The sequence below is a fragment of the Durio zibethinus genome, chromosome 21, assembly GCF_047325235.1.
Source record: "Durio zibethinus cultivar Kanyao isolate XHJ-2024 chromosome 21, ASM4732523v1, whole genome shotgun sequence".
NCBI classification, from domain to species: domain Eukaryota; kingdom Viridiplantae; phylum Streptophyta; class Magnoliopsida; order Malvales; family Malvaceae; genus Durio; species Durio zibethinus.
In genome coordinates, this window is record NC_143182.1 from 13,178,405 (window position 1) to 13,184,503 (window position 6,099).

The following is a 6,099-nucleotide window of genomic DNA, read 5'->3' on the forward strand; positions in this document are numbered from 1 at the left end:
CACCGCTATTCTAATATTTAGTGGTGTTTTGATGAAAAACACTTTAAGTTGTATAAAAACACAAAAGCTAACAGCATTTTTAAATGAAACGCCGCTACTAAACTGCCACTAATCTTTCATTTTCTTATAGTGTAATATGTCAAATTTATTAAGTTATAAATAAATAGTTTATAGTTATTTATTATTTTAGTAGTGTTATTGTATATATTTGTATTAGTTATGTCTATTTGTGTTTATCCATATTAGTCATGTCCATTTATATAAATTCATATTATTTATATTTGTTTGTATCATGTTTAAATGGATTAATTATATATGTATTAATCATATCATATCGCATATAACATGTATAATAAATGTATCGTATTCGTATTAATATTTAAATACATTTTATAATTCATGTTATTACATATGTCAAACATAATATGAAATATGACACGTAAACACAAATTATCAAGTTTATATAAAATATCATCAAAATGTTAATTAAAAATAAACTATAAAAATCCATGTTAACAAAAATGAGATAAAAACATTTTTATTATATAAAAATTAAAATAAGAAAATTACATACAAATATAAAAGATGATATAATGCATGAAAATTACTTTCACGAGCGTCGAATCTAACCCTTGAAATAAGGTGTCGATGGACACCTCAAATTAAAAAGAAATTAAAAAAACAAATTTCTTTGGACGCCTTCAAAAGTTTTTCGTGGATACTCCAAAAATTGGAAAATTAAAAAATTTGAAAGAAAATTTCTCTGAATACCTCTAAAATTTTTTCATGAACACTTTTTTATCAATAAAATTGATAAATTCATCAATAATTTTTTATTTATATTATAAGTGAATATCTTTGTGAAAAAAATCCTCCAACCACTACTAATGTTCATATTTAACTTTCCTTTTTTTCAAGTATAATTTTTAAAAGATGAAGATTCGCAACTAATTTTTTGATAGAAATATATATTTACTTGTCATTAAGTAAAATGTTTAGATATTAATTTCATCATTTATTTTACATTTAATTTTGTTAAAATAATCTCTTAAAAGATTTAATTAATTATATCAACTCAAATATGTCAAAAATATAAAAATTTTAAAAAATTAAATGAGAAAATTTTCGCATGCAAAGAAATGCAAAAGTAAAATTTCTAGTTTTGGATTAATTGAGATATAAAATTCAATTAAAAATGCAGTGCTGTGGCCTAGATTTATATAGAACAAACTGGACCGCTGTCAAATTTCTGCTCGGCTCAAAATCGGGCTTTAAAGCCTGACCCTAGGATTGACTCGTAATTTTCTCATTCTAAGCTAGATTCAAACCCTGCTTGAGCTAAGCCAATCCTAGACGCCTCTGATCAATAAGGGAGAGCAAAATTCGATTAAAATAAAAAAAAATGATAAAAATCAAAATATTTGGGTAAATCGATTTTGTTTAATTGGATTGTACGAATATGTCGATTTTTTTTTTATTTATACGGTTAAAGCAATCAATTTTTAAGTTTAAAATTTGAAATCGAATAAATTAAAATATCTAATTTAATACAAGATAAATAATTAAAATAAAAACATTTTAACCACCCATTTTTTTGGATTTTCCTTTTGCTTGCTGAACCATAGCTGCTCATTTTTACACTTTCAACATTTTTTTATCTCCCACTTTCCTTTACTGCGGCACACTGATCTCCATCTTCTCCCTCAAATTTCTCACAATCTCCCCTCGCTAATCTGTCGCACATCGATCTTAACACTCTTATCTGCCGCACATCTTCTTTCTTTCATTCTTGTTTCTCAAATCTCACTCTCATCTTACAGTCCCTTTCACCCTTATCTTGTGCGCTGCCGTGTCCTTGCTGCCGCACCGCTCCGTGCCTCTGCCTCATTCCTTCTTCAGTTCCTCTCACAGTCTCTCACGCCTTTTTGCTTGCTGTCTCTCGGTCTCTCACGCTCGCGCTCATGTTGCCTTCTCTTCATGACTTCAACAGCATCGAGGTCAGCTCCTTTTTTTCATCTTTGTTGCTTATTTAGAAAATTTAGTTTTCAGATCATTCTCTTCTTTAATTTAGCTGTTGAATTTAGTTCTTATTCCTACAAAGCCAAAGACTGTTCTTATTTCTTGCTTGAACCAACCCTAAACTTAAAAATCTTCCAAAACTAAATTCGATTTAAGTTAAGTTTGAAAGTCTAACAAGTAACTCATCTCGTTAATAGATTTGCCCCAATTCTTACATGGATGATTTTGGAATATTTGTGAATATATTTCCTTGAACCGACCCCAAACTTAAAAAATCCTATAATTAATTACATCTCGTTAAAGATTCTTACATGGATAATCTGTTTTTGTATTATTCTCGACCAAATATATTTAATTGTTGAATATTTGTGAAATCCAGTAAATTAGTATAAGTATAATCATACAAAGTGACCATTGACCAGACTGTTTTAGAAACAATGCTTGCTTGTCAGTTGATTTTACTAAATAAAATTGATCTGACAATGTTTCTTTAATTCTTCTACATAATATTATATCACAAAAAAATATATATGCAAGTATCTTTTGATCAAATTCCATAAAATAGACTAAAACATAATAAGTCAAAAGAATTTAATTATACATTTTACAAGTTGAATCCTTGCTACCCATTGAGGTCACACATGTTGAAGTACGTGTAGCCAGAATAGTTTCTATCTTTCTTTGTTAAGCATATGTCAACTATATTTTGAGAACTCATATTTCTGGGCAAATGGCTGCGCTGCATATTCTTCAAATGGCATCCACTGCAAAAAATTAGAAATAACCATGTGAGGTTTCACCAAATGCCAAGTATTTACCTATATAATCCATCACACTTTTCTAAACTTTGTTGATAGTTTTTGAAGTTGTTGCAAACTTGCATACCCAAGGAAATATAAAAACAAACCTAAAGCAGTAGAGATGAACCGCACAGATTTAATTATAACTGTACTCTAATATCATTTTTTTTATTAATTTGTTAAGGGGAAAAGAAAAAAAAAACTTTTAAGTTTTAACTTCATTGCTTTCACTTTGAATGCTAATTACCTTGGCTACTTCTATCTCAGATTCCTGCTTCTGGATTTCAAAAGAAAGTTCTTCATCTAGTAATAAAATCTACCTCATCATTGAAATCACTCACCTCTTGCAATTCTATACTGTTTCATTATGCTTCCAAGACAGGCAGAAATATTGTTTTGTTAAAAAAAAAAAAGTAACCATAGTGTATTTAAAGAATCTGAGATGGCATTGACATGGCATAAAGTACCTCTTTTAAGTAAATAAATTTAAAACTATTCATTTCCTTATGTTTATATATTTTCATTTCTTATTTTCTAGATGAATTATATTGAATGTTTACATTTCCTATAAATGATATTATTTCCTTATATTTATATATAGCTTAACTTTTTATTTTTTTTCTTGAAGATGTCAAATAAAATGATTGATCGAAATTCTACACAATAAGATGCTCAATCAATCCCTTCAATAGACACACGTGGAACAAAAAGTGAAGTTCTGACTACTAAATCGAAAAGAAGACAATCAAACACACAGTCAAAGGTATAGGACCACTTCACCAAATTTACTAATGACAAAGGTGAATGAAAAGCTAGATGAAATTATTGTGATAGGGAATTTTATTCTCAACTTAAAAAAATGAAACATCTGCATTAAAGAATCACATGTGTTCTTGTATGAAGTTTTCTTGTGGTAGTGATGATCTTTCCCAACGAGAATTAATTTTTAACTTGGAAGGAAATGGGCCTTTAGGTACTTGAAAGTTTGATCAAGCTGCTATTAAGAGAGGTGTGGTTAAGATGATAATTATAGATGAGTTACCTTTTAGATTTGTGGAAGCGAAAGGATTCAGGCGTTGTATAGCTATTGGATGTCCTAGATTTCATGTACCATCATGATGGACCATTGCTAGGGATTGTTATCAAATTTATGTGGATGAAAAAACTTCCTTAAACCAATTCTTGAAATCGTCTTTTACAAGAGTGTCTTTTATCATTGACGCATGAACCTCATTGCAAAAAGTCAATTATATGTGTCTCACAGTTCACTTTATAGATAATGATTGAAAACTTAACAAAAGGATATTAAACTTTTGTCCCATTTTTAGTCAAACGTGAGGCTATTGGTAGGGCAATTAAAAAATGCTTATGTGATTGGGGGATTGATAAAGTTTTTGCTATTACAATTGATAATGCTAGTTCCAATGATGTTGCAACCTCATACTCAAGAAAAAATTTAACAATGTAAGAACTAGTATTGTAGGAGGCAAATATCTCTATTTGAGATGTATTACTCATATTGTTAACCTTATTGTGAGTGATGGGTTAAAGGAAAGGAGTGATTCGATAGTGATTCGATTGTTCATGTTAGAGAGGCAGTTAGATATGTAAGACATTCACCTTCTAGGTTAGCCAAGTTTAAAAAGTGTGTTACCAATGAACACATTCAAAGTAAGAGCTTGTTATGCTTAGATGTTAGAACTAGGTGAAATTCCACTTACTTTATGTTGGAACAAGCTCAAAAATTTGAAAAGGCTTTTGAGGCTTTTGATGATATTGATCCTTATTATAGAACTGAGCTCATATTGAGAGATGGAGTGCTCGATCAAAATGATTGGACAAGTGTTAGAAGATTATGCCTTTTCTTGCAAAAGTTTTATAACCTTACAATTAGAATTTCGAGTTCTTTATATGTCACCGCTAATAATTTTCTTAAAGATATTTATGGTGTTTATAGTAGTTTGCAAGGTTGGCAATTGAATGTTGATGTTGATGTTGAGTTGAGTGCAATTGCTAAAAGAATGAAGGATAAGTATGACAAGTATTAGGGGAATGTAGAGAAAATGAAAATGTTACTTTATATTGCTTCAATTCTTGATCATAAGAAAAAACTTGTTTTTATGGAGTTTTATTTTATGAATATGTATTCTTATGATCAAACTTTAGTGATGATGAAAAAAAATGAAAGAAGCAATTGATGAGTTATTTGATGAATACAAAAATATGTTGCAACATCAATATGAACAAGTTGGTGAAATTAGCCATGCGAGTCAAGTTACAAAATCCACCTATGAACTTAAAACTGAGAATGTATATGACTCACAAACTGTTATGATTGAATTTAGGAGGTTTAGGAAGCAATAAGGTAGAGAAGAGAATAAATTACAGTTGGAGAAGTATTTGAATGAGGTGCCTGATGCTATTAGGGAAGGGTTGAACTTTGATGTTCTTTTCTGGTGGAAACTCAATAGTCATAGGTTTCCTATTCCTATCTAGCTCATGATATGTTGGCGGTTCTCATATTCACAGTTACTTTTGAATCAATTTTTAGCATTGTTGGTTGTGTACTTGATGCATATAGGAGTTCTTTAACTCATAAATTTGTGTTTTACTTGTGCTCAAGATCAGATATGTGAATCTTCAAATTTTGATCCAAATGCCATCAAGGATGAAGTGGAACAACTTGATAAGACTGATTTGGGTAATTATTTTATTTTTACCACTATATTTTTTCAATTCTTATTTCTTTAAATCTTTATAGCTAAATTTTTTTTTTTTTATGTATGTTTAGTTTTATCCAAGATTGCAGTGGATCTCGTAATTGATTAATAAAGTGATTAATAAATTGAGGTAACATGAATAGACTTTTTGTTATTTTTTGTTTATGATAATTTTTTTGTTAATTTTTGTTTATGTTTTTGCTCAGTATTGTTGTTGAGAAAACTTATTGCCTTATGATTAATGTTGAGCAAGCTCACTGGCAATGGTCATTTTTTAATATAATTGGCTGAGTATTGTTGTTGAATAATTTATTCTGTTTTATTCTTATTTTTTGCTTTGTTTTTTTTTTTCAAGCTTGCTTAATGACTAACAGCAGCATGTTATGGATTGTTATCATGGTTTATAGACTATTAGTCTGTGTTTTCATAATGTAATCATTGTCTCTTAAATGTAATCATAGTTCATTGGCTGAGTATTGTTGTTGCTATTAGTTTGTGTTTATGGACTATTATGGATTGCTAGTGTTAGATAAATTAAGTTTCTGTTTATGGACTATTAT

General features: G+C 29.1%; 1 long non-coding RNA gene across 1 annotated transcript; it reads left to right on the plus strand.

The window, feature by feature from the left end:
• Window positions 1–1,612: 1,612 nt before the first annotated feature.
• On the plus strand, window positions 1,613–5,847 carry LOC111306530 (uncharacterized). Its single transcript, XR_016331670.1, has 4 exons — window positions 1,613–1,997; window positions 3,448–3,582; window positions 5,448–5,520; window positions 5,611–5,847. It is a non-coding gene; the product is annotated as an uncharacterized LOC111306530 (long non-coding RNA).
• Window positions 5,848–6,099: the final 252 nt, after the last annotated feature.